Source organism: Arvicola amphibius, chromosome 10 (genome assembly GCF_903992535.2).
Source record: "Arvicola amphibius chromosome 10, mArvAmp1.2, whole genome shotgun sequence".
Classification (NCBI taxonomy): Eukaryota; Metazoa; Chordata; class Mammalia; order Rodentia; family Cricetidae; genus Arvicola; species Arvicola amphibius.
Genome location: NC_052056.1, coordinates 4,767,539 through 4,781,456, shown reverse-complemented (window position 1 = coordinate 4,781,456; position 13,918 = coordinate 4,767,539).

The following is a 13,918-nucleotide window of genomic DNA, read 5'->3' as shown; positions in this document are numbered from 1 at the left end:
GGGTAGGGTTGCTATCTTGTGTGCATTTGGCTTGGGTTGCCTGGATACCATGTCTTGTGCTCAACAGGGCACATAAATCTAATTGTGCCTCTCTCCACTCCAGCCATAGGGATTCCAAATTAGATCATATCACTGGGTCACATGAGCAAGCTCTATGCATCCTAACTCTGCCTGGCTTGCCCAAGCTGCCCTCTGTAACCAAAGGCAGGAAGCATTCCAATTAAAAAGCTGTCTTAGCATCTCATCAAACATGGCCAGCTCTCAAGCCTCCCTTCCCTTCCAGGCCTCAGGTTGGGGTTTATCACTTTCTAAATTGCTGGCAATATTAAGGAGTAGATTGCTGATTCCCTTTCTGCAGCTAAATTGCTGGTGCGCATTAATAATATCCTCACAGAGTGCCGTTTGTGGTCGCCCATCAGTGCCCATTAATTCTAGGACATGTTTGGCTTCCATAAACCAAAGCAGAAAAGAAATATGGAAAAATCAATCTAGAAAAGGGCATGGTTATACATTCCACAGTAGAAGTGAACTTTAAAGTTACCACTACTGAAACATCTTAAAATATAGCTATGAAAAGCCATGGAGAAAAAGAGTGAGTGAGTGAGAGAGAGAGAGAGAGAGAGAGAGAGAGAGAGAGAGCATGTGTGCATGCATGTGTGTGTATGTTGATGTAAGCGTGTGCATACACATGCATGCATGTGAGTCTGTATAAGTATGCAGGTGTGCAGGTGTGTGCATTGCACCTGTGTGTACACTCATTTGGGAGCATCTTTTCTTGCCTGTTTATGATCTGAGTGGAGCGACTGAGACAGGAAGAGAAAGACAACAGCTGCGTTAGCAACAAGCTCAGCAGCAGAGAGCACCTGGGAGCAGAACCCACATGAGAGAAATGGAAAAGGGTAGAGGGGAAGCTGAGAAAATCAGGGAGCAAGAAGGCAGAAATCTGTGAAGACTCAAGGGCCAGAGACAGCAGCCTCTGGACACTGGACGAGTTCCACCCTGCCCAACACCAAGGGTTGAAGGTTCAAAAACCAAATGCCAGAGAGCCTTCATGCCAACTGTTGTCATGGGGTGAGGCTCCCACACCCAGAGCTTGAGAGCTGTGGCCACTGAATATTGTCGCCGTGAGCCATATGTGCAGGCGGGACCACTGACCAGGCCCAAAGCAGCCTCTCCACTGAAGGACCTAGAACGGCAAGGCTTGGGCTCCGTTCCCCCCCCCCTCCCGTCCTCAGAGCCTCTGCATCTGTTAGTCCAGCCCACATTTGGGACTCAGAGACCCAGAAACGGCCACCCTTGCCTTAGCTACAATGTTAATACTAAGAGAGCAAAGGAACCCAGACTGCCTGTTGGTAGCAGATGAGAAAGGTTCATTCACCCCTGTAATTTTTTTTTGTAATGTCATATGGATCTATGGTTATTTCCAAACAAAAGGTTAAATTCAGAAAGGAGTGAGCTCCTGGAACCTGCTTCGTGGCTTCACAGAGGTGGGGGAGACTTGTGCTTCCTTTCTTTCCTGCCCACGTCATACCCACCTTTCTGTTCTCCCACAATCTACACAGCGCCACTTCAGAAATCTAGTTACCACCAGATGTGCCTCTGTGCTCCCTCCCAGCCCCCCACAAACCACATTTACCTCCCCTCCATCTATGGCTGCCCACCATGCCAAGTTGGGTGGTGATTTTCAAATTTCCCTCTGTCTCCCACACACAGAGCTCCCCTACCCCAAGCTGTCACAACACCAAGCTGGAACATGGGCCAGGGAGAAACGCTGTGTGGACAGCCAGTTATGCCCTCAGGCTTCTGGTCAGCAGCAAAGCCCAGAGCATGGGCATCCAAGTTCACAGGCAAAGAACTGCACACCAAAGCTTTCTATGCCATGAAGAACAAGACCACCATCACAGTGCCAGAAGAATTGTACAAACTTCAATAAATCAACAGAAAGACTTTGCGTTATAATGTTGGGATCATTTCTCCTTCTTCCACATTGTCCCTGTCCCCTGAGAAAGACTGACAGGACTGGTTTGAGTCAAACAAAAGCTTCAGATTTTCCAACAAACCAATGAGCAACTATTCAGTTTCCTGAGAGTCCGAGTGGACAGTGGACAGGACCGAGCAAGAGGAAACTATGTATACACCTATAGGTGGAGTTGAGTCAGGACCACACAGCATGATGGTAAGGCATGCCTTCTCCCAACATCACCGACCCCTACCTCTGTAGCTCCGCATCCTGCTTGCTGATACCATTCCCCACTGAGAAAACAAACCTTCAGATTCCCACAGTTCACACTTAGAACCCCACTTCAGTGAACCCTGAAAAAAAAAAAAACGAAGAATAGATATTCAAGGGGAGCAACCTGGGGCGGGGCATCTCCACATACACCCAACAGCCAGGAAAGAGAGGTGTGGAAACCGGCTTCCACTGCCTCCTAGACAAGAGTGTGGAGAGAGGGAAGGGGGAGGGGAGATTCTTCATCGTTATGGATCTTAAATGTGGCACAACCAGACCCTCTGTGCCACTGGGCAGCTATGGGGGTGAGGAAAGGAGAAACTCAGGGAGACAGGGAGAGAGCCTGTCCTAGCTCCATTTTTTTTTTTTTTTTTTTTTTTTTTTTTTTTTTTTTTGTTTCTTGTGCTGGGTTTTGTTTGGTTGATTAGCAGAGACATCATGAGAGTTGACAGAGCATGTTCAAATCAATGTTGTCCTTTCGCATGTAGAAACGCAGACACTCACCAAGTATACCCAGCTTACAGGTAGGAACAGAGACTCGTTTGCTCCGAGCTAGTGACCGAGTAACAGCGAGGCGCTCAAGTCTGCTGAAGGACAAGGATGAAGCTTGTGACCTGGTAAGAGGGAGACACTCAGGTCTGCAGCAGGACAGAGATGAGAGAAACAGGTGAGAGATGTTCTTTTGGAAACAGAACACAACAGTCCCCTGGCTGAGCATGTGGGAGGACACGCCTCTATCTTTGATGCAGACCCAGCAGGACAGAAACAGGACCTCAGACAACTATACTTACCCTGACAATTCAAAGAGAATCACTCCTAAGCTAATAAATTCTCATTTCAAAGGTGACTCACAGAACATAGTCTCCAAAAAGAAATCACTCAGAAATGTGAGCCAATCATAAACAAAGGGCCCAGCTGTCACTTGAATTGGTCGGTGCCTCAATGGGACATAGGCTTTAGTCAAAATATCAAAGAACTTTAAAGCAAGCAGCTCACCTTGAAGTGGTTGTGACCCGAGTCCCAGATGGAGACAGCGGATCTCAGAGGCTGGGCCTCAGTGGCGGTGGGAGGGTGAGTCCACCATGAAAGCTCAGCACCCGCCTCTCTGCACTCCCTCAAACTCCAGCCATAAGGGAAGGCAAGTAGAGCCGTACCCCCATTGCTGAAGGACAAGTTCCCCATCCTCGGGCTTCTGAAAGCTCTTGCTACACAGAGAGAGACAGAGACAGAGAGGGGAAGGGGAGAGTCAAACAGGGAGGAGAGACAGGGAGAGAGGGCAGGAGGAAAGAAAGGTCAGAGAGAGAGAGAGAGAGAGAGAGAGAGAGAGAGAGAGAGAGAGAGAGAGAGAGAGTCCAAAATACAAACCTTGGCCCTGGGAAACCAAGTGGGAAGAACCAGAGGGAACTGGGTTGTGGGTGTGAGCCAGGGTTCTGCCCCCTGCTGGTCCCATCTTTTCCACCACATCACTAGGAATAGAAGCAGGTGGTGGCCTCAGTGCCTCGGGGAGCCACTGTGTAAAGTCAGCTTTCACCATGACTCTTGGAATGCAGGAAGGTAAACTGAGTCCATGGCCTCAGAGAAAGAAGTCTGTCCCCTAACTCAGCCTACCCTTTGGTTCTTGAGAGGTTTTGTTTTACATCAGTTGTAGAAATTACAGCCTAGTCATCTGCTGTCTTTTCTTCCCCTTGTTTTAAGAGATCATCTGGCTTAAGTAGCCTAGGCTGGCCTTGAACTCTGAATCCTCCTGCTTCAGCCTCTTGAGATATGAGATTCCAGACATGGACCTGGAGACAGACCGGTAGGCACTGGTTGCTCTCCCAGCAGCCTGTCAGGTGGTTCTGGCAACCATCTGCACCACCAGCTCCAGGGAATTCGATGTCTCTGACCGTGGGAACCTGCTCTCGTGCAGACACGTGCAGACACATACCTACACACAAGTAAAAGTATTTAAGTGTGCCTTCATGCCAAGCTGTGTGCCATCCAGTAGTACTGGATATATTTTGTTATTGTGGGACCATTGGCACACGCCATATCCAGGGTTCTTTTTGTTCTGCAAAACTGAAATTGTGATCCATCTAAGAACATATTGTCATCTCTCTGTCCCTCAGGCCAGGACAACTGCCACTCTCCCTCCATTCTACGAATCCTGATACCCTGAAGAACCTCATATGCCTGGACACAGTGTTTGTCCTTCTGGTTCTCTCCGAACTGAGCACACTGTCTCAAAGGTCATCAGCATCGCAACCCCACATCAGCACCTGTCACAATCCTGCGCTTTTAGCCGGCTATGGCTTCACTGTGTGGACAGACATGGGCGCAGCGCATCTGCCAGAGATCCCAGCTCTTCCTCTGACTGCCCAAGCTGAATAAGGAGTAGTGGATGGTTTCTGTGCAGCCCAGAAGACTAGTGTCACACTCTAGAGTGCCGCCGCTCACACTGCTCACATTGCTGACAATGAGAGCGGCTAGTGTCACACAGCTCACACTGCTCACACTGCTGACAATGAGAGCGGCTAGTGTCACACTGCTCACACTGCTCACACTGCTGACAATGAGAGCGGCTAGTGTCACACTGCTCACACTGCTCACACTGCTGACAATGAGAGCAGCTAGTGTCACACTGCTAGAGCACCACACTGCTCACACTGCTGACACTGCTCACACTACTCACACAAAGAGGGGATGGGTCTTTCTAACACAAGTCAGAGGTTCAAATCTCCTCAGAGGCATCCCAGATTCCTCTTTCTGTTTGGCACCTCACACACACGCACAACTCGGACCTCACTGTAATACCCAAGCACACACACACAGCACATATCAAAACTCACATGTGCTCCAACATTCACAATGCACACCCAATTTGTGTGGACCCCACACTCTCAAATGCCCAGTGTTTATACAACTCTCACACCTCAACATGCAAATCACACCTAGTTTTCATATGTTCCTGATACCCTGACTCCCAGAGTACCCTGTTCTTGAACATGGTGACTCCCACACATTCCAATGCCCATAACACTGCTGACACACATCCCAGCTCACACCACACAAGGCTCTACCAGTCAGAGCTTCTACCATGTCTGAGGAATCCTCACAGAGAGAATTCCCAGCCTCATGCAAGAACTCACAGCCCCTTCCAGTTGTGCCAGTCTCCAGGCACGACCTTTGGGCTCCAGGATCCCATTCCTGATCCCTGTTCCTCTATGCTCTTGAAGACAGAATGCTTCCTGACTCTGGTGTAGGTAAGCCAGGGAAGCTCCAGGACCTCTGAACCCTGTTCTTCCCTTGGACATGGGAAATGGGGTTCGGAGGGTAACTTGAAAAATTAGCCAGCACCATGAAATGTGTTGTTTACTCTAAATCCTGCTCTTACTTTTTTATCCCATTTTTACTAAGTCTTATTCACTTTGTGTTCAAAGAGGGGAGTCATTTTAAAACACATTGAAGCATCCTTGTAAGGTTGTCCTGACACAAGTTCCTGGAGAACAGGTAGCATCGAGAGAATGTGAAGGGAAGGAGGTGTGTCTGCAGGACACCCTGCAGCGTGGAGGAAGCCATTTGTCTTAGTTAGGGTCTCTATTGCTGCGGAGAGACATCGTGACCACAGCAACTCTTATAAGGAAAACACTTAATTGAGGTGGTGGCTTACAGTTCAGAGGTTCAGTCCATCATCATCACGGTGGGGAGCATGGTGGTGTGCAGGCAGATGTAGTAGCAGAGAGCCCTACATCGTGCAGGCAACAGAAAGTGAACTGAGACACTGGGCAGCGTCCTGAGCATAGGAAACCCCAAAGCCCGTCCTCACAGTGACAAACTTCCTTCAACAAGGCCATACCCACGCCAACAAAACCACACCTCCTAATAGTGCCACGCCTATGAGATCACGGGGGCCAATTGCACTCAAACCACCCCCCCCCCCACTCCATTTGTGCAGCTGACGTTCTCAGAGTAACTGAGGCACTAGGGGTGAGTGATGGGGCCAGAAAGATGAGGGGACAGGATGTCTCATTAGGTGCCCCAGCTGTGCCTTGGCTTAACCGGGAATACAGTTCAGGGTAGGGAGACCCTGAAGTCCAGGGGACAGTGCCTCCTGACTCTCCTCAAGAGCTGAGAAGGAAGTGAGAACCTGGAGGCAGAAGACTCTGAGACTCAGCTTCCTCGAATCCAGGGACCTGTGGAGTCACTGAAGTCCTCTAAGCGGTAGCAACAGGAGAGGAGCAGAGCAAGAAGGACCGCAATGCTGTGGATAGCTAGGCCGTGTGGACCCAGCTGCTCCCAGGCCTGAGCGAAGGCATGCAGTGACCACAGGTCAGACAGGAGAGTCCTCAGCCCCGGGACACACACATGTGGACCAGCTTCACCAAGCCTGTGAGTGCTCACAGCCACAGACACCCATGAGGAACACCAAACAAAACAAGCCAGCCTTCAGAGACAGCGTGTTTCTCAGCAGCCATGAGGAAATGGGAGGACCAGTCAGGCTGCTCACAGAGGAAGCTAATCCATCAGTGAGGCAATAGATCACTCCTCCACTACCTCAATCAAACATGGCTTTTTGCAGCAGGCTTGCAGTTCTGCATCTGTGTGGGCAATTGCAACCCCACAGTACCCCCAACTCTGTATTAGCATGCATAAACTTGAGGCCATAAACTGAAAACCTTCTTCCACAAACCAAACTTACCACATGGCACTTGAGGCTGTTGACTTGCCTCTTGCAGGAAAGGACGCTCTCAGTTGACTTTAGTAAAATATAGCATCTAGTCTGGGGAAATGTCTCAGTCAGTGTGTGCCTTCCACACAGACGTAATGACCTAAATTCAACCCCCAAAACCCACATCAGTAATCCAGAGGAGGTAGTGCACACCTGTAACCCCATAACTGGAGAGGTTGAGAGAGCAGAATTCCTGGGACTTGTCAGCTGGACTAGTCAAATCAGTGAGTTCTAGGCTTATAAGAGACCCTGTCATAAAATAAGATGTCCAACACTTGACAAATGACACCCAAGGCTGATATCTGGCCCTCTCCACGCACGCATGCACACGCATGTGAACACACAAAGTGTAGCAACTACAGAAATACTGACAGACACCAAGCACACTGCTCCCCACTTCACGCCATCTCTCCACAGCAACCAAGACCAAGAAAGTCTGTCATTAAGGTCCACAAAGAAACGTGTGTCAACACTGAGGTTTGTGTGGTGAGCCAGTGTGAGGTCTCCGTGGAGTTGGCGTTGTTCTGCTGGACTACTCCATCTCAATGTGGCTGTGGTTTGGTCCTCAAACATGTTGAAGGGTAAGCAAATCCTCTGCCTCCTAGGGTTCACTTGCCTGACTGCCCTCAGCCCCGAGTCTGTGGATGTAGAAGTAGAGAGCAGAGAACTACAGTACACCTACCTCGACCACGGAGCCCCACTACCGAAAGACAAGGTCAAGCACATTTTCCCAGCCAAAAAAGCAAAGGGGAATTTGGTTAAAAGAGATACAGCCAGGCTCTCAATCCCTGGTCTTTTTGAAGTGGGAAATGTCAGAATTAGGGAAATGTGATGGGTAACCCAAACCACTATAAAACCCACCACACATCATAAATGGCATCTTAACAATGCCAACATCAAAAATTATAGAGTGTATTTATAGTCTGACTCTGGCTGTCAGATTCGGTAGTCCGCAGCCACATGTAGCTACTTATACTTCAATTTAAGTAATCAAAGGAGTATAGAGTTAAAAATCAGCTCTTCAATCGTGCGAAGCATACATCCTGGGTGCTACCTTGTCACATGTGGTCAGTGAGTACCATATTGGGGACAGAGGTTCTTGAAATGCTCTGTCATCACAGACAGTTCCATTTCACGAGGCAGGATGGATGACTCCCAGGTGTTTGTTTCTGGTCCTGGCTTTTGGCTACCCAGTGTGTGGTCTTGGTTGTCAGCTTGCCTGGACTGAAAAATGCCTGAGAGTGGAAACATCTAAGTAAGCATGCTTCCACAGAAAACTAGCTTGTGGGACAGTGCTGAGGAGGGGAAAGACCCTCCTCAGATGTGAGCAGCCTTACCCAAGGGACTGGGGTCCAGAGGGAAGGAAGTTGGAAAGAAGAAGCCAGGAGTGGTTACATGCTCCTGCTCTGAATACATACATGTCTGCCCTTTTCCATGAAGATCAGGCTACAGGGTGGACCCCAGCAGCCTTCCAAGGAGCATCCAGTCCTTCCACCCTAGACTGCGCCTACACCTCCATTTATTTAACTGGGAAGCTAAGGTTCTAGGCCTTTGTGATGCAGGGATGAACAGAACAACCTTCTGCTGTGTAAGCCAAGTCAGTAAGTCCTGCTGTTATCCTATACTATTCTGTGTTACAGCTACACATGTGTTCATTGATTCTACAGCCCTAGAAAACGAACACAAGCAGCCTGGAGGCGATCAGTGGATACATGGTCATGCTTTCGTTTCCACCTCTAGCACACTTGAGATATATTGATTTATTGGTCCTTTCCTCTCTCTAAAGGTTCATCACTGTTATGGTTTGCATCTCAAATGTCCCCCACCCCCAGGCAGTGTCTAAAGCCTTTGTCCATACCTGTTGGTGCCACTTGAAGATTTGGGGACATTTGGGAGGTAGCAGGTCACTGGGACACGATATAGAAGTGTCTGTTGAGACACAGACTTCTGTTCTCCTTGCTTCTTGGCCACTGTGATGTGGGCTGCTTTGCTCTGCACCACAGTATTTCACCTCACCTCAGGGTGAGATGCAACAGTCACGAGATCATGGCCCATGACAAAAATGAGTCTTTCTCTTAAGCTGTTCGCTTCAGGGATATTGTTACGGCAGCCAAAGCTGGTTAAAAAGCAGAGTTGGGGGAAGGAACTGTTTTGTGTTTGGTTGTTTTTTTTTGTTTTGTTTTGTTTTGTTGTTTTGTTTTTAGCATAAGTTTTTGTCCCAGGATCAGCTCAACTCGGGATTCTAGTTGTGGAGCTAGAGATTGCTTCAGTCAAGATTCATCATATAAAAAAATAGCAGAAATTGATTTGTGCTGCATTACTCACAAAAGGAAGTTTGTAAGATCACTGTTGTTGAACTCTGAAACACAGCTTGCTCCAATACTGAGGGGACTTCAGAGGTGAGTGAACAGCCACACGGCGGGACACCCTACTCTCTAGAACCTCCACAGTGGAACAAAATCCCGGGCCCCTCCCCAACTCCCTTCGCTTTTCTAGCCAGAGTTTCCTGTGAGTAGGCTCTCCCAAAACCCAACCCCATTTACTGCACCCTCCAAACGACTACCCACATCCTGCCTAAGAGCTGGGAGCTTTCTATAATACTGAGGGGATTAAGAGAGAGCACCAAGAGAGCAAATGAGGAGAGAAGACCAAGAGAGCAGGCTTATAGAGACCTCAGACGCTTTCTGAGACAGACATTGACAGCACAGAGCAGACCAAGAAAAACTCCCAAATGCTCAGACAACCGCTGCAAGGATTGGACCAAAACACAAAGACACTGTCGGCCACATTTGAAGGAAGAGATGGATAGGCACCAATGCAAGAATTCCTCCAACAACCTTAAAAGCAACATGGTACCACCAAAAGCCAATGGTCACACAACAGGAAGACGTGATCATCCTAACTCAGAAAAGAACTCAATAAATTAGACATTAAAATTCTAAATTACCCAATTTAAAGATGGGATACAGAACTAAACAGAATTCTCAACAGAATCTCAAATGCCCAAAGGATACTTAAGGAAATGTTCAACATCCTTAGCCATCAGGGAAATGCAAATCAAAACAGCTCTGAGATACCATCTTATACCTGTCAGAATGACTAAGATCAAAAACACCAATGATAGCGTATGCTAGAGAGGATGTGGAGTAAGGGGAACACTCATCCATTGCTGGTGGGAACACAAACTTGTACAACCACTTTGGAAATCAGTTTGGCGGTTTCTTAGAAAACTGGGAATCAACCTATCTCAGGACCTAGCAATACCACTCTTGGGCATATACCCAAGAGATGCTAAATCATACTACAAAAGCATTTGTTCAACTATGTTCACAGCAGCATTATTTGTAATAGACAGAACATGGAAACATCCTAGATGCCCCTCAACCAAAGAATGGATAAAGACAACATGGTACATTTACACAATGGAGTACTACTCAGCGGTAAAATCAATGACATCTTGAATTTTGCATGCAAATGGATTCAATTAGAAAACACTATCCTGAGTGAGGTAATGCAGACCTAAAAAGATGAATATGGTATGTACTCACTAATGAGTGGATATTAGCTATAAACAAAAGATAATGAGCCTATAGTTCATAATCCTAGAGAAGCTAAATAATAAGGTGAACCCAAAGAAAAACATATATAGATCCACCTAGAAATTGGAAACAGACACAATCGCCTGGCAAAATTGGGAGCATGAGGGTTGGGGGAGAAGGGAGGGTGGAAGGAAAGAGGAGGGGAGGAGACGAGGGAGGAGAACTTGAGGGAATGGGATAGTCCAGATGGAGGAAGGACAGAGATAGAGCAAGGAAAGAGATATCTTGATTGAGGGAACCATTATAGGGTTAACAGAAACCTGGCTCTAGAGAAATACCCAGGAATCCACAAGGATGACCCCAGCTAAAATCCTAAGCAATAGAGAGGGGGTCCAATCTTGACTTGCCCTGTAGTCAGACTGATGAATATCTTAAATATCACCATAGAACCTTCATCCAGCAGCTGATGGAAACAGAGGCAGAAACCAACATCGGAGCACTGGACTGAGCTCCTAAGTCCAGCTGAAGAGTGGGAGGAATTAGAATATGAGCAAAGAGGTCAAGACCACTGAAACAGTCTACCTAAGCTAATGGGAGCTCACCAACTCCAGCAGGAAGGAACAAGCATAGGACCAAACTAGTCCCTCTGAATGTGGTTGACAGTTGCATGGCTGGGACAGACTGAGGGGCCTCTGGCAGTGGCACCAGGATTCATCCCTACTGCATGTACTGGCTTTTTGGGATCCTATTCTCTTTGTATGTATACCTTGCTCAACCTAGATATATCCTCAAGGCAATGTGTCTTACCCTCTCTGTGGATTGGATGGGGGCGGAACGGGGGTGTGTGTAGAGGGAATAGGAGGGAGGGAGGGAGGGAGTAGGAACTTGGATAGGTATTTTTTAAAAATCTAATTTTAAAAAAAAGGATCTCTGTGTCCCCATGGATTCAAGGAAGAGGAGACTGGAGTGCCTGAGGATCTAACAGTGTCTCCACCTCTCACCTGTGTGTCTTCGTCTCATTGCCTGAATCTTCCAGATCCTCCAACTATCATCCTCTGCTTCTGTGACCACAGAGTAAACGCATCATCCTCTCCACATCTCCAGGAAGCACGAGGCCAGTCACAAGTCACCTGAAACCCAGAGTCCCTGAGACCTAGCTCCAAGTTCCCACACTCATCTCCCAGTGGTCCGAACAACATGGAGGAGGGTTGACATTTGCTGAGCAAGTCCACAGCAGCCACTATGTGTGAATGAGTGGGCAGAGACAGGTTTTAGGAAGGGAGCCCTCACGCTGTGGACAGTGATACGAACCAATGGGATGAGGGGGAATGTAAGTTTAAGAAATAGAAGCCCATGCAGCGTCTAACCCAAAATACAATTCTGAGTGTCTCTAAAATGAAAACACAGATAATTTCCATTTCCAATGTCCCTCAGATGGGTATACATGTCTGCTTGTTTCCAAAGTCCATGGGCACCTGCACTTGGCATAATCATCCTAAAAGTTGAGTGAGCCTCACACTACGTTGTTCATTTTCTGAAAAAGAAAGGCCTAGAAGCCAGGTTTCTCCCGGTGTTCATGAGAAGCTGAAGTCAATCTTATGAATATATTCCTGAGTGTGTATTGTTTCTCTACAACAAAATTAAACTAATTTGGAAGAACCATAACTATTTTTCACATTTTCAAGTTCTTTTTTTCTGTAACTACCTTCATTTTAAAATTTCTCCCAAGAATGAGCCCAGCCAGGGCTTCATGCATGCTAGGCAAGCACTCTGCAAGTAACACATAGAGCCCAAGTTGTGCAGTCAAGTTTATTTGTTATAAATGGTTTCTCTGACTGTTTTAGTTTTGAAAATTTAAATATTGGCATTCTTTAAAAGAGTTGAAAACAAAATAAAAGCCAAATTATCATCTTTATATTTTTTATCAGCCAAAATGAAAGCATACTGACAGTGTGCGCACAGCTTATAACATGTGGACAGTGTGTGCACAGCTTATAACACGCGGACAGTGTGTGCACAGCTTATAACGCACGGACAGTGTGTGCACAGCTTATAACGCGCGGACAGTGTGCGCACAGCTTGTAACGCACGGACAGTGTGCGCACAGCTTGTAACGCACAGACAGTGTGCGCACACTTTATAACGCACAGACAGTGTGCGCACACTTTATAACACACGGACAGTGTGCGCACACTTTATAACACACGGACAGTGTGGGCACAGTTTATAACACGCGACAGTGTGTGCACACTTTATAACACACGACAGTGTGTGCACAGTTTATAACACACGAACAGTGTGTGCACACTTTATAACACACGGACAGTGTGTGCACACTTTATAACACACGGACAGTGTTGCACAGTTAATGATAAGAGCAAATGCACAGTGAAATATTCAGGAGCTGGCTCACGCAGCACTGAAGAAGGGCCCACTCCAGAGACCGGGCTTGGAACAGGGAACCTAAGACTACAGCACAGCTGGAGACTCAACAGCAGCAGAGGGCGCCCTCTTTCCCAGTCCCAGAGAAGGTATTAAGTATTAGAGCCTGCAAGATGGCATTCCTGAAGCCAAGGTCGGCTCTGGCTTTCCTAACATAGGAAACTATAGAAAGCCACTAATTGGCGTTGCTTTTGATGTGTGGCAGTTTTTGTGGGGCAATCTGTCTCCCGAGAAGGATAGGGCACCATATCCATGTGGCATCATAATGACATAACACCTGGGTTATGTCCACCGGGCTCACCAGGCCCCACATGCCAAAACAACAGATCCCCACCACAGACACTCAGCCTGAGAAAGGTCAAGAACAAAGGCTTCCATGTACTGATACGACTTTAAGGAAGAGTATGTAAAATTAAAAATGACAAAGTTATCCATGGAGATGCTGAAGGGAAAGATAAGGAACCAACAGGACAGAGACGGCAAAGATAAAGAAAGAAAGGCAGACACTGGAGAGGCTCCTAGCTGGGTCCTCACTGACCCACTACCACCAGCAGCAGCTGCACTGTCTGGTAGACGGTTGCCCCAGCCAGACAAAACCCTCGAACTTCACAAGGTCAAATAATTCATTCAAAGATGGTCAGCTGCTTTAACAGCAGAACTGTAAATCCAAACTAGGTGTAACTCACCTCAGTCTCCCCTACACCCTGCGCTCTCAAAGACAATCGGGAATTCTCAGCTTGCAAGCATTTGCGGGGGCGCACGGCTGTGAGCACGGATTCGAGCTCATACATGCCACTGTATGAATGAGGACCGCAAAGGACAAGCCTGGGTAGGGGGTTCCTGATTGCTGCTGACCATGGGCTTGCCACCTGGCCCATGCATTCTCCTGTCTCCGCCCTATATCTTGTAGTAGTGACATACAGACACTACGGTGTTCAGCTTTACCTGGGTCCCGGGGAATCCAAAGCCAGACCCTCACACCCGCACAGCAAGCACGCT